This window comes from Amblyomma mixtum, chromosome 3 (genome assembly GCF_055824585.1).
Source record: "Amblyomma mixtum isolate Tamu chromosome 3, ASM5582458v1, whole genome shotgun sequence".
NCBI classification, from domain to species: domain Eukaryota; kingdom Metazoa; phylum Arthropoda; class Arachnida; order Ixodida; family Ixodidae; genus Amblyomma; species Amblyomma mixtum.
The window spans coordinates 224,760,406-224,775,378 of NC_143014.1; the positions used below are offsets into that span (position 1 = coordinate 224,760,406).

Genomic DNA, 14,973 nt, shown 5'->3' on the forward strand with positions numbered 1-14,973 from the left:
GTACTCAATTATATGTGACGCCAACAGTGCCACAGAAGCAGCGAAAGTGGTGCGGAAAACGCTTTCGCCTCTGCGCACTTTAGACAAAGTGCCCCCTGAATTTTTACTGAATATGTTATCGCTTAAAGCTAATTGATTAGAAAAGCAGAAGAAAAAACAACCACATGCCGCACAATACCCCCGAAAGCAGATGATTTGACAGCCGTCGCCGTAGCTCAGCGGTAGAGCACCGGACGTGCAATTCGGAGGTCGTGGGTTCAGATCCCACCGGCGGCATGTGGTTATATAAATACACATGTATATACCCCTATAAAAGGGGAAACATCAGCAAAGACAAACCACTCTTGAAAAAGATCAGTCTTCCGATCGAAACGTCGAGTCAAATAAATGTTTCCTTTAACAAAGCGTATATATATATATATATATATATATATATATATATATATATATATATATATATATATATATATATATATATATATATATATATATATATATATCTATATATATATATATATATCACGCAAAAATGTTCTCATGGCACTAGAATAAACATAATGATTTTCTAGTTCCTCTAAAGCTTTACCCGTGTTTTCCCACTTTCTAAGATAGTCTGAACGTACACACGAAAACAAAGAACGCCGACTATCGGGAAAGAAAAACGAGAGATCAGTGCCGGCGCCATCGAGCATTTTGGTGCTCCCAGAGGCGTCCACCATATAGAAGGACTGAAGCAGCTCAAAGGCACCTTTGACTGCAAACTTCCCTGTCTGTCGACTGATGACTTGCAGACACTGCTCTAAAGTGGCAAGCACGGGAAAGACTTCGGACGCGCGTGACAATGTAATGCCGACGCTCACCGCTGATGCAGTACAATGGCAGCACAGTACTCTTTGAAAGAGATATGCGACGGTTGGCGCGGATTACTGACGAATAATGTTCTTGCACACCTCAAAAATTTCTCATTTGCTATACTTGTAATCAGCGCAATGCAGAACATTCTGTTCGTGTGTGATACCTCTCTGGTCGACGACGAGACCGCGAAGCAGTCACGGTTTACTTTCGTCACACAAATGTATTATCGTAAAATGTGCTTGCGGAGGCATCAAGATAAAACTGCGACTACGGCTAATTTAATGCCATTTACCGCACAGAAAACAACATCCGCGCACGTATGGGTTCAGAGTGGATACGCGTTCCAGTTAAATGGTCGGCGGCATATGCGTTTTCTTCAGTGGAGGCATAGTTCGGTGATATCTACCGAGGAGGCTGGCTGCGGTCTTCAATTTTTTTCTTGCCTCAAATAAAATTTACTTGAATTAAAATTTCTAGATTACAAGCAACGAAGTTGGTGCGTATTTAAGCCATCTCACGTCTTTTTATCAGGAGGGCCTTGATCCTTAGTTTAGGTCTGACTCTCCTCAAAAGTCACTGTTCGCTATCTCCAGAAGTAATATTTCTTTTAAAGTACATATTTTAACCATTTTAAATAGTTTTTAGCATAAGATGCCGCAGCAGATGAAAGCAGAAAAAAAAACATTGTTGCTCAAACGTTAACGACTTCATGTAGAAAATTTCTTCAAACGCCAATATTTCTGCTTTTTAGTGAACCAAGAAAACGCGGAAAATTTTCGCATGGCTTCATTAATGAGGTGAAAGGACAAGTGGAATATTCTAAAGTAAGATTTGTCATTGCAACCTGTTTCATGTTTAATTTAAAAAAATTTAACTCCAACCAACTTTTGCTTCTTTGCGGAAACTTCAAAGAGCGCTCACGTGAGCATTTTTTTTTTTTTTTTTGAGAAAAGTACTTCGTTGAAACTCTATTCCCGCAAGCTGGACCATTCTTTTTTTTTTTCGAACGAATCGGCAGTCGCAGATTTCGGAGAATTACCCGTGCTAGAAAATTGCAGGCTCTCAATGTGTCATCGCTCATGAGTAAAGTGACCAGACGTCCCGATTCAGGCGGGACATGTCCCTCTTTTGTGGGCCTGGTCCTGCTGTCCCGCCACCATGCTTGTGGGACGGCGTTTTGTCCCGCCTTCGCTACACTGGCTACACGCGCTCTGCCTAGCTCCACAAACCAGCCTACATAATGGCAAAAACAAGCCATTGCCAGGCGGCTCGCGGAAAAGCGCTCGCAATGGCGAGTCGCGTCTTTTCTCGTCCTTTTCTCGAACTATAGCTAGATATAGCCACAAAAACTTTTAGTGTTGGCTAGCTAGTGAACCGAAGTTAAATCCGGGTACGAAAATTGTTTGCCTATGCTATAGTTATGCTATAGAGCGAATTGATCAATAACTCGAAGTGGGAACAGTGTTCCCACTTCGAGTTATTGATCAATTCGCTCTCGCCCTACCATAAGCTTGCCGTCCCGGTTAGCTCAATTGGTAGAGCGACTGCTCCGGTGTAGCGGTGGTCCCGGGTTCGAACCCCGGACCAGGACGAATTTTTCTTTAACTACGAAGTTTCTGTGAAAGCTGTATAGCTTTCCTTTGTGGCCGTATGGCTGCGCTCGGGTGGACGTCAATGAGTAATTACTCCCTTATTAGAAGGTGAAGATGAACAGCGCCTCCTCGTGCCCCGAGAGAGAGAGATCCCTCCGAGACAGCGTAAGGTGCGTACGCAACTGTTTTGTCCGTGCCGGCCTTTGCCGTTCGGACCAGTGCATACTCGAGCTCGCCCGCACGTGTCCTCTGACCTGCAGCGGCTCGAGCCTGTCCAGCGGGGTCCAGCGACCTCCGACAGGCGTACATTGCGTTGATTGCCCACTCTCTCTCGCAACCGGCCCAACGGTCGACACGAGAGAGAGATCACAGCACTGCCGCGGGGACATTCTCCTGCAGCGGCGTGCTAGCGGCGCGCATTGCTCGAGTCGCTTCGTGCGCGCAGCGGAGCCTTGCTCCTCGCGCGCCCCCGGGACGGGGTGACGATTGAGTGTGTGTGTGTGTGTGTGTGTGTACTGCTGAAGGACGACGTGAATAAACGTCTCCTTGGTGAACTTGGAGGCCTATTTCTTTGCGGCGAATCGCTCTCCTCCCTGCGGAGGTTGAGTGCACTGCATCGGTGTCCCAGTGCGTGTGTGGTGACGGCTGATCGGGGCCCTTGGCTCGCGCGAAGCTCGAACCCGCGGTGTTTGGTGGCCTGTGTCCACGTAGAAACCCACAACTGGCGCCCAACGTGCTAAGTCATTGGCGCTTACGCCTTTGATGGCACATTAGCCGAGCAGGTCGCCTTGCCGATCACGCTTGCGCACCATGTCTACCACCCCCAGCGGGGCACTCGGCAGCTACATGTCGGCTCCCTACGGAGTTGTAGCGTCGTTTGATCCGCTGGCTGCTGTTCCTTCGAATAGCTAGACACCGTGGTTGGCCGCGGCCCCCATTGGGGTTTACGGCGGCACAACCCAAAATGTCGACCACGCGGCTCCCATTGGAGCTGTATCGTGAGCACCCTGCGGTGCATCCGCTGGTCACATGCCTCAGCTGTGCATGCTTTCCGCCCAGTGCGAAAGCAGTTCGTGTCACGCTGCCGCAACCGGTAGTTTCGAACAGCAGCAGCCGTGCCCCGCGAGCAGTCAATTCTGCTCTGGGAACGGCGAGGCGCTGGCCCGGTTCCCTGTGGAAACCGCGCCGGAAACCGCGCCGCTTGCCTCCCTCGTTCGTGCAGCCCGCCCAAGCCTCCACTGAGGCAGGGGCTCAGACGCTGAGGCCGGGGCTCCATTGAGCCAGATGCGGAGAAACTTCGAGCCATACTCGAATTTCCTGCGCCCAAGGACGTACGCGGCCTGCGCCGTTGTGTGGGAATGGCCAACTTTTATCGTCCTGGGCCCGCGTGCAGGCACCTTTGACCTAGCTCTTGGGAAAGACTACCGCGTGGCGATGGGAGCCCGAGCAAGAGCGATCCTTTCGCCTCCTGTCTAGTGCCATTGCCGTGACAGCGCAGCTCAGGCTACCCGACCTGACCAGACAGTTCGTAGTCCAGACTGACGCGAGCGATCTGGGTTTAGGAGCAGTTCTCCTACAGGAATTCGATGGCGTGCTGCAACCGCTGGCCTTTGCCAGCCGCTCCTTGCTGCCCTCGGAGAGGAATTATTCCGTGACCGAGAAGGAGTGCCTCGCCATAGTGCTTGCACTGCGCAAATTTGACGTCTACCTTGATGGAACGCAATTCGTGGTGCAGACAGACCACAGTGCGCTCAGTTGGCTGATGCGGCTCCGCGAGCCTGCGGGTCGGCTGGCGCGCTGGGCTCTCCTGATACAGCATTACGACTTTTCCGTGCAGTATCGAAAGGGGAGCACAAACGTGGTAGCTGACGCGCTATCCCGTGCCGCACGCGCCAGCAGCGCCTTGACGCCTGTAGGCGAGGGGGCGAAACAGCGGACGAGCCGCCGGGCGGCAAGGAGGGGGAGCCCGCAAACGGGTTAACCCATTCCGCTAACCAGGCAAGCAGCGCTTCGCAAAGCGGACGAGAGGCAAAGCTCTTCGTGAGCGCCTCGGAGTTGCCGACGCGAACGGAAATTTTGGCTGCAAACCTGAGTGGGGACGAGACCAGGCTCCCCTCTGGGATGACTGGAATCGTTTTCAGCCGTAAAGAGCTACTGAAAGCCCAGCAAAATGACCCATTTTGTCGCGAGGTGAGCGACGGTCTCAGGGAGACAGAGCGCCGTGACGCTACTGGTATTGTAGCGGGCGCAGGGGGGCAGAAGCCAGCGTGTGTCGCGGCGAACCCCGGGGATTCATATTTGCTGGACCATGACGGGCTCGTGCTGAAGTACATAGCCACCGATGACGAGTCCATCGACCCGTTCAAGGTGGTTATCCCCAAAAGTCTGAGAGGCGCACTGATGAGGTTCTCTCATGACGAACCACTGGCCGGTCATCTGAGTGGCTCCAAAGTTTTTGCAAAACTGAGTCAATCGGTGACGTGGCCCGGCATGAAGCGTGACATTTTCCGCTATTGCCGTTCCTGCCATGTCTGTCAAGCGGTGAAGTCACGGGGCGGCAAGCCGCCTGGAATGATGAAACCAATTGACAGTGTGCGTCCGTGGCAGATGGCCACCTGCGATTTGATGGGGCCTTTCCCCAGGAGCAAGCAGGGGTTCATAGACCTGAAGGCCTACGCGTCACGGTCTGACGAGCTTGCGCCGGTACCCATTGGTATCAAAGGCAAGCGCAAAGGCACAACTGGTGCTGCGGAACGCAAGCGTACGGAGCACCGGTACAATCTGAGGCGACGGTCACCGGTGTGATTGATGCCGGACGGCTGACTTTTCCGCAACCGAAGGCACGCAGCCTCAGCTAGCTGGCGAGCTTTCTCGTCAGGCCCTACCCAGGCCAAGCACGGTGTGTTATTTTTTTTTCTTGGCAGCATGCTCAGTTCCAGCCTTGTGTGTTTATCAGTTTATTTATTTGTTTGCTTGAGTCAGTTTTTTAGCCTCTTTCGTTTCCTGCTTCTAACGTCTGTTTTTGTTCTAACGTACCGAGATGTACATAGGCAAACTTCAGCCCCCTCGTGCTTGCTCTTATCTGCTAGAAGGAATAGATTGGGTGTCGTTTGTACAGCGCGCCTTTTCTCAATTCCGGCCCGACTGTGCGTCGTGTCTCGCGGTGCGAGTTTTGTGCGGCCCGCATGGAGGGGAAGTTGGCGGGGCGTTTGGGGCGATGGGGGGCGGAAAGTGCACCCTGTGACCCTCGCCGCGGCGCCTCTGGACGCTTCTGATGAGGGGATCGTTGTCGCCGACCAGCGTCCGCGCACGTGCCGGTGTATGCGTGTTTGTGGCTGTGGCTGTGTGCGCGCGTAACCATGAGCCAAGGCGACGCCTGTGAGTTGTGCCGTTGTGTGCTTCTGCGTGAGCGCGAGGATGAGACGGACCCCTCGCTGTGGCCAAGGTTACACATCAGGACGCCGCCGAACGTCCTCGCCCGTTTGAGCCGGCGTGAAGGGGGTGCACTAACTGTCTTGTGCCCGAACGTGATGTCGTGCCCAAGGGCGCGAGGTTAGTGCTCTGCCGCGGCCCCGTCGTCATCAACGGAAAGAAGACCGCCATCAGTCGTCGGCCCTCCCAACCCGTTCAACTTGAAGTCTGCGAGCGGTGAGTCGCCGACCGGCCTACTGGGCCGCGCCATCGAACTTTGAGGCTGACATCCACCTGTCACATAGCTGTACAGTTGTCACATCTCCTTGTGTACCGTGTATATAATCTTCAAGCTGTTTTGATTTACTGAAGCGTATGCAAGTGTTGTTTGCCTTGTTTTCCTTTGTTTGTGTGTGTGTTTTTTTACGTTGTTCTGGCTGGAACTGAAGTGTAGCTAGTTTTTTTTGTGTATTCATTTGTTTATTTTGGAACTGAAGTGTAGCTAGTTTTTTTTGTGTATTCATTTCTTTATTTTGGAACTGAAGTGTAGCTTATTTTTTTTTGTGTATTGATTTCTTTATTTTGGCCGCGTGCTTTGCCGATGGGTAGGAGGGCATTTAAAGGGGCCCAGAAACACAATCTTAGTTAACTGTTTTGCCTGTTGATTGCATACAGTGAGTTATAATGGTGCTATTAGCGTCGGTAACACCGCGTATATTCCGTTTTTTAATATTTTAATGTCCCCCCAAAAACAACTTCATGGCTCTGATGGTGTCGCCACACAGTGGCGGGTTTTTAGCAGCGGATATGACATCACCTGGCGCGAGCTTGATGACCGGACAAACAGTAAATATACTGCAAATTGTGTGAATAAATAGAGAAACATTTTGTCACCTGTCTGCGTTTTATATTATATCAACAAAGACCATTTGTTTGTCTTAGATAAAAGCCCTGCAAGGCAAGTAAAATAAAAATACACCACCAGGGGCGCTCTGGCATGGAAACAACGCTGCCAGTCTCACAGAGAGCAGGCAACCATGGAGTACAAACTTCCGCGACGTGCTCTGGCTGGCTGTTTTGATTGGTTGCGCCACGTGCCGTCATTGGGAGAGCGAAATAGGAGTGGGAAGCCCCGCCAAAATCGAGTTGAGGGCAGCGTTTTGTTTGCTTGTATTTTGAAATTTCTTCACTGAATAACTCCCGTTCCTGTGCATCGATTCCTGTAATTCTTTTTAAGTCAGCATCTGTGTGACATAAAGAACCCACCTGAAGTATAGCCGGTATTCCCCCAGGCAGTGTTTCGCAGCCCCTTTAAGGAGAGGGGGATGTGGGAATCCTGGCTTTCCGCCGTTGCCGTTGCGCGGCTGTGCCGGCTTCCCGCGTTGTTTCTCCTCTTTCCCTTGCTCCCGCCTCAGGCGGTGGAGAGGCGGCTGGGTGACTAATCACTGTCATTTAGCCACAGCTCCGCTCCGGCTCCCCAAGGGCCTTTGCCACTGGCGCCTTTTGGCGGGAATTCGGGACCCGCTTTGGGCGGCCGCGCACCGCGCGACCGTCCGAGCGGGGCCCCAGAGAGAGAGATCCCTCCGATACAGCGTAAGGTGCGTACGCAACTGTTTTGTCCGTGCCGGCCTTTGCCGTTCGGACCAGTGCATACTCGAGCTCGCCCGCACGTGTCCTCTGACCTGCAGCGGCTCGAGCCTGTCCAGCGGGGTCCAGCGACCTCCGACAGGCGTACATTGCGTTGATTGCCCACTCTCTCTCGCAACCGGCCCAACGGTCGACACGAGAGAGAGATCACAGCACTGCCGCGGGGACATTCTCCTGCAGCGGCGTGCTAGCGGCGCGCATTGCTCGAGTCGCTTCGTGCGCGCAGCGGAGCCTTGCTCCTCGCGCGCCCCCGGGACGGGGTGACGATTGAGTGAGTGTGTGTGTGTGTGTGTGTGTGTGTGTGTGTGTGTGTGTGTGTGTGTGTGTGTGTGTGTACTGCTGAATGACGACGTGAATAAACGTCTCCTTGGTGAACTTGGAGGCCTATTTCTTTGCGGCGAATCGCTCTCCTCCCTGCGGAGGTTGAGTGCACTGCATCGGTGTCCCAGTGCGTGTGTGGTGACGGCTGATCGGGGCCCTTGGCTCGCGCGAAGCTCGAACCCGCGGTGGTTGGTGGCCTGTGTCCACGTAGAAACCCACAATATATATATATATATATATATATATATATATATATATATATATATATATATATATATATATATATTTCGAGCCTTTGTTAAGCTTTTAAGACCTGCTGCTGTATATTTCCGACATGCCGGTACCATATGTAGAAGAAACAGAATACAATTAGAATTTTGATTTCAACTCGCGGCATGACTTCTATTTTCCAGGACAGCGCTGGCGGAGAAGTTGGTGCAAGGCGGCGGCTGCATACGTGAGCTTCTGCCTGATGGGTCCGACCTGCCTACGCTGCCGACTCGCCTGGCCTGCTCTACGTCGTGCCCACAGGCGATAGACCAGACTGACATCTGCTAAACACCTCCGGTGCGGGACGCCAGGTAGCGTCCCCGATGCAAGACCACATCGAGCCCCCTGATGTCCGCTCTAGCATCGTTACCGAAGTACTGGCACCAATCAAAGCTCATCACCACCGCAGCGGTTCGTTTGATCCAAATATTCCATAGCTACTGCCATATTCGACCCGGCAGCAGCACTTTGAAAAATCGAAGCGGCGGCTGCTGCGCTAAATCTCGCCAGCTGGCCTCGACCTGCCGAAAGGGCCACGAGCTGACCCTTTCGGCAGCTTATTCCAAGGTCACTGTGTTCGATTCCGGCCGCGGCGGCCGCATTTCGATGGGGACGAAATACAAAAAAAATGGCAGTGGCTTAGCTATGGTTAAGCCTGGATATACAAGCGAAAAGCTGCAGTTATGCTTTGTTTGACGTCATGGCTGTCGCTGTTCGCGCACAATGCACTGGCAGCATCACGATAATGGTGTAGGCAAGCGCGTTATTAGCCCTCCTTCCACATGCGTAGCAACTGTGGTAAACACGCGGCTGCTTCTCCTCTTGGGACGGCGGCGGCGACCGCGCGGCAGCTGCGAGGGTTAAACCGGTGGCGAGGAGAAATGGCGACGTAGCGCGCGCCGTGGCGGCGCCAAGGGGTGGCTCACGCGAAGCGCGGTGTTGACGAGCCTAGTGAAGCTTTTCGCTTCAAAACGGCCATGTAACCCCAGGTGGTCTACACTAAAATGCGCTCTGTGGGTACCATTGGCAGCAAAAGTTTATGGAAGTAGCGTTTGCAGAACACACACACACACACACACACGCACGCACACACAAATATATATATATATATATATATATATATATATATATATATATATATATATATATATATATATATATATATATATATATATGTTTTTGAACACATAGTAGCTAAACACATCCTTCATTTTTTGGAAATAAATGACCTATTGTGTCCTTTTCAGCATGGTTTTCGGACCGGCCTTTCGACAGTGACGCAGTTAATTGAAATTGATGTGTCTGTGTAGACTTCTCGAAGGCTTTCGATAAAGTTCCGCATCATACGCTTCTTTTTAAACTACGCAGATTAGGAATCGCTGAAAATATAGTACTATGAATTCAGGCCTATCTAAGTAACCGCTGTCAAGTCGTCAAAATAGAAAGTGCAGTATCGAATAGGCGTGAAGTTCTGTCGGGGGTGCCACAGGGCTCCGTTTTAGGTCCGCTTTTGTTTTTATTGTATATAAATGATATTTCTGCTATCGTCGAATCGCCTGTCAGAATGAAACTTTTTGCCGATGATTGCTTAATTTACTCTCCTGTGGCTTCCCCGGCAGATCAGATGAACATAAATAGGTGTCTTCAGTCGTTAAACTCGTGGTGCCTGTAACAAGGAAGCAGAATGTTATGATGTTTCGATACAATATCGGTGAAAATTCCTTAGATCAAGTAAAGTGTCTCAAGTACTTGGGAGTGACATTAACAAATAATCTTGACTGGCGCACCCATATTGAAAATGTCTATTTAAAAGCCTACCAGAAGCTCTGTTTCCTGAGGAGGAAGTTGCCGAATGCGACTAGAGAAATTAAATTGATTGCGTACAAGACATTCGTGCGGCCAATCATAGAGTACGCAAGTGCAGTGTGGAGTCCTCATCAAAAGGGTTTAAAACGGAAACTGGAAAGATTGCAAAGGATGTCAGCACGTTTTATATGCTCTAAATACCGCCGCACTGATTCAGTCACAGCAATGCTAAAAGAGTGTCAGTTAGAATCACTAGAAGTAAGAAGAACAAAGCAGAAATTGAAACTTTTTTTTCTGATAATGAATGATAAAGTCAAAGTTAATAAACATCACTATGTTACACCTCCCCTGAAGCGTTGCCCTCGGAAAAATCACAGTAAGGTATTACAGCCTATTATTGCACGTACTGATGTCTATCGCTACTCTTTTTTTCCCGATGCTGTAGAAATTTGGAATCAACTACCAAGTGACGTTGTGGACCAAACAGATGTAGACAAATTTGTGATAGGTGTCAACGCGTTCCTGGAAGATTGCTGTGCAAATCTGTAATTCTGTGCATTTGAGTGTTTATTTTTTTAGCGAAGAGAATTGCACTTGTGTCTGTATATGTTTCCCTCCCTGTAATGACCCTCATGCAGAGGGTTAACAGTATGAATAAATAAATAAATAAATATACACAGGGTGTCCCAGCTAACTTGGACCAAGATTTATAAAAAAAACTAAACGTTCTTCAGAACTGGGATCGCGTGGATGTTAGGGTTTATCTATAGTTACAGTACCATTTTTTCGCTACTTCTATGTGAATAATTAGTCGAGATAAAAAAAAAATTAACCGGGCCGCCGCGGTGGCTCAGTGGTTATGGTGCTCGGCTGCTGACCCGAAAGACGTGGGTTCGATCCCGGCCGCGGTGGTTGAATTTCTTTGGAGGAGAAATTCTAGAGGCCCGTGTACTGTGCGATGTCAGTGCACGTTAAAGAACCCCAGGTGGTCGAAATTTCCGGAGCCCTTCACTACGGCGTCTCTCATAGCCTTAGTCGCTTTGGGACGTTAAACCCCCATAAAACAAACAAACAAACAAACAAAAATTAACTTTTTAAATATAGCTTGAAACGTTCAGGCGTCAATAGGAAAGGTGTGGAGCTCCACAAATATTGTCCAACCCAGGCACTTAATACGAGATAGACTTAGCGTGCCGGTTTTTATTCGGGAAAAACGAAAACCCGCGGAGTTTTAAAAAAACCACGTGACAGCGCGCTCTGTGCGCCCAGATGCGCCGCGCTTACAGTGCTCTCATCCGTGCTTTGTAAAAAACATCACCCGCTTCGCGCCTCTCGTGCTGCCCAAGACAGGGCTTTGCGTTGTGCTTGGTTCCAAGATAAGCGCCAGTGGGTTCGGGCGGCAATTGAAAGAAAGCGCGGCTCCTGTATTTCAGCGTAATTCACACGACGCTATCAGGCTTGTTACATGCGTCTTTGCTTGTTGGAACCTTGGCCCCAAATTCAAACTCATGAGATTGTCATCGTTTTTCAAATAAGAGGACCGAAAAAATGGCACTGTAACTTTAGATAAATCCTAACAATATCCACGCGATTTCAGTTCTGAAGAATGCTTAGTATTTTTATAAACCTTGGTCCAAGTTAGCTGGGACACCCTGTGTGTATATATATATATATATATATATATATATATATATATATCCGTCTCGCGAGCAGCCTGGCTTTGGTACCAGCAGATAAAGCATACATGTCCCTTTACACCTTAAAGGGCCCCGGAGTACCCTCTGGTCGAAAATACTCTCTACCTCTCTTGGAGCAAGCCTCCTCTCCTTCCGTTCCCTCCTCGAGATTTTTCTCTCCCGCGCCTCGTCGAGTAGGCTCCGCAAGGCAAAATCACCCTTCTTCCTCCGTTGTTACCAGGAGGCGTGGTGTCTGGTGGAGCGCGGCACATGTCTACGTCATGGCCCCGCCTTCAATAGAATTCTTTTCTTGGTTTTTGCTTGCTATCCGGTCAATTTGAGGGGTGGGGAGAGAGCGACGGGTCTCCCAACACCGTCTCTATTTTTCTCTTTGGGTCTCCTCGCGGTGTTTCGTCGCGTTTTTTTTTCTCTGTCCTTCCCCTCCCCAGTTGCTTGGGTCGTGGACATAGTCTTCCGGAGCCAAGTGTCTTCCGGAAACCACCACATTCTTTACCGTTGTGTCAGAAAGGCCGATGCGTTGGAGCCAGATTACGACTCAACTCATAATCTCCTGGAAATCTGTGCCGGATCGTGGTTCGACTCAGTCACTGCGTGCGCATCCAACGACGAAACAGCGTCGTTGCATTTTCTCCACACACTGAACAATCGAGAGGCGCGATCGGCTCGACCACCTAAACTTGTTAGCGAGCGCATCCTTTCATACATCTAGCTGTTTGTCAACCCCAGTTAGCGAGCCACCTTTCCATTTTTTTAGGCCTCCCCATCGTTTCACGACTGGAGGGGCGGAAGTCGGTTTCATTCGAAACACGCTGCGAAGCGCGGACCCGGTAACCGCCCGTTTGCTATTCTCCCTGTGTTTGTGTTCTGTATGTTTGTGTCTTTTCTCCGCTCCTAAGCTCATGTCGTTCATTGGAGTCAAGGCGTAGGCAAGGTGCACGAAGGATAAGCGGTGTATGTGCGGAGCGGTCAAGTGGGCGAGCGAAGGAAAGGCTCTCATGCAGAAGCAACTGAAACCTTGTTTTGGGGGGCTTGCATGGAAGAAAAAAGAACTGAGAAGGGAGCGCGCACTCAGAGGGCTATCTCGTGACGTGATCACAGCGGGGGGCGAACCGACTCGCTCAGTTTTACAGTTTTTTTTACTTTTTATGCTTTTCCCCGTCAAAGGACCCCTCTCCAGCCAATGGCGTCGGCCATTTCTCATGACCCTGCTAGGGTGACAATGCAGAGAGCGGTGCCACAATGGAGGGAGAGGACTGTCACCTTTTAACTACCACTCCCTGCTTTGTGACACTGGCATGGTCATGAGAATCGGCCCACGCCATTGGCTGGAAGGGGGTCCCTTGACAGGGAAAAGCCGCTGCTTTTTAAGTTGTATCCGACTGTAGGGTTCAAGGCTGTCGCCGTGCGCTCCCTCCGCAGTTTTTTTTTTTTTTGTAGGCATGTGCCAAAACGGAAGGCGCTGCGGAAAGCATTGCGCAGACGAAGCGACGCCAAGGCTACGCCCAACCTTCTCCCGTTAGTTTGAACGATGCACCAATTGAATGCCTTTAGCGAAAGTAACCCGCATGACGTCAAAGGGGTTCAGAGTAGTGGGGCGGGGACATTTTTGTTGAAGGAAAGAACGAGCGGGCTTTGATTTGAATTTTCGCAGCTTTTCGGGCGTGCATGGCTCTAGTATTTTGCAGAGGTTACCTTCGATGCCTCATCTATGCAGTGGGCTTGTTTTTCAAAAATGTCCGGACCCTGGGCAGTTACCGTTTAAGACATTTCAGGGGCTGGATTATGTGACTGTGGCGAAGTAATTTTTTTTTCGGCACATTCGCATCCCGTAAATTTTTGCTGCAGTACGTATTGAGCATGTCAGTGGTGTGTGACTAAGTGTTCGTGTCGCTCATGTGCTATGCTTACTTGCCTAGCTTGATTTTCTCGGAAGCGTGTAATAGTCGTGAAATGTTACAATTCACTTGTAAAAATGTTGCTAACTTGTGCATCTGCCTGTAGTTCTTGCAAGCAATGACGTATTTATTTTTTTTTCTTTATCTTAATGATGTGAGGATGTTTCCCACATTGAGTGACTCCAATTTAAAAGCTAGATACAAAAATGAAAAAAAAATCCAGTTGAAAATTTGAATTTTTTTCTTTTGTACACTTTGTTCTGGAAGTGTTGGCGATGGCTGCTGCTGAGTTTGTGTCTCTTGATTCACGAGGCAAATTTTCGGGCTTATTCTCAAAACTTCTTGCACAAAAAAATTCATGTTCAGAGTGTGCTTTTTTATGGAAAATAATGCTAGCACTTATCTGCCTTCTTTTGCATATTCTTTTTGTTCCCTCTAGGACAGGGGCTCACCTCAATGGCAGGCTATTCAAACACAAGACAACCCAGGCGACTAGTCTTCCAGTTCAACTCTGTCGTCTGAAGAGCAGCTTAGAGGAAGAGGTGCAGCTTCATCGAGCAGCTGATGAATGGTGAGGCAGGAAAGCACAGTGTCTTGAATGCCACACATGCCAGTTTGCTGAAAATAATCACCTGAAGCCCGTTTTCTGCCTCTTAGTTTCGGTTTGAATTTCTTAATTTCCGCCCAACTTGTTTGCGAGTTCGGGCCAAGGCCGGCCAGGCTGGCTACCAGACTCGGGCCATCGTCGGGCCAAGCAAGCTTTTTCTCGCAGCCAGCTAAAATTGATTAAAAATAAAAATGAAACAGCGTTCTTCGGAACTGAAATCAAGTGAATGTTGTTAGAACTTATGTCAAGTACCGGCTAGTATTTTTTTTCGTTACACCTACCGTAATAATAAGTCGATATTAACTTTTAAAATATGGCTTTAAATGCTCAGGCGTGAATGGGCAAGTCATCGAGCGCCATGAAAATGGCCCGGCCCAGGTGCTTCCGACGAAGTATCCTTAGCGTAGCCCTTATTATTCGGTAAAAATTAAAGTCCGCAAGCCCGCGAAATTTAAAAAAACCTTTGACAGCATGCTCCGTGTGCCCGAAAGCGCCGCAATTACAGCGCTCTCATCTGCGACTTAGTAAAGTGCTACCAGATACGCGCCTTCTGCGCTTCCCACAACAGAGATCGCATTGTTGCTGGCTTCGAGATAAGCGCCAGCGGTTGCCTACAGCGTGCCGGAGCGCTATTTCAGCGCGCTGAAAGCGCTGTAATCGCGGCGCATTCTGGCGCAGATGGCTTCTCTACACTAATAACGAGCTTAATCTATAGTTCTTTCAATTAAGTTTTTTCCATTTCCTCCTCTTCGACGCACGCTGTCACATGATGTTTTTTTTTCTGTGGATTTCGCGACCTTTCATTTTTTTCTCGATGAAAAGGCTACCCATAGGAAGCACTTCGTTCGCATCATTTTTAGGGCGCTCGACAA

The 14,973-nt window shown here is 49.6% G+C and overlaps 1 non-coding gene across 1 annotated transcript; it reads left to right on the forward strand.

The window, feature by feature from the left end:
• Positions 1 to 204: 204 nt before the first annotated feature.
• On the forward strand, positions 205 to 276 carry TRNAA-UGC (transfer RNA alanine (anticodon UGC)). Its single transcript has one exon. It is a non-coding gene; the product is annotated as a tRNA-Ala (tRNA).
• Positions 277 to 14,973: the final 14,697 nt, after the last annotated feature.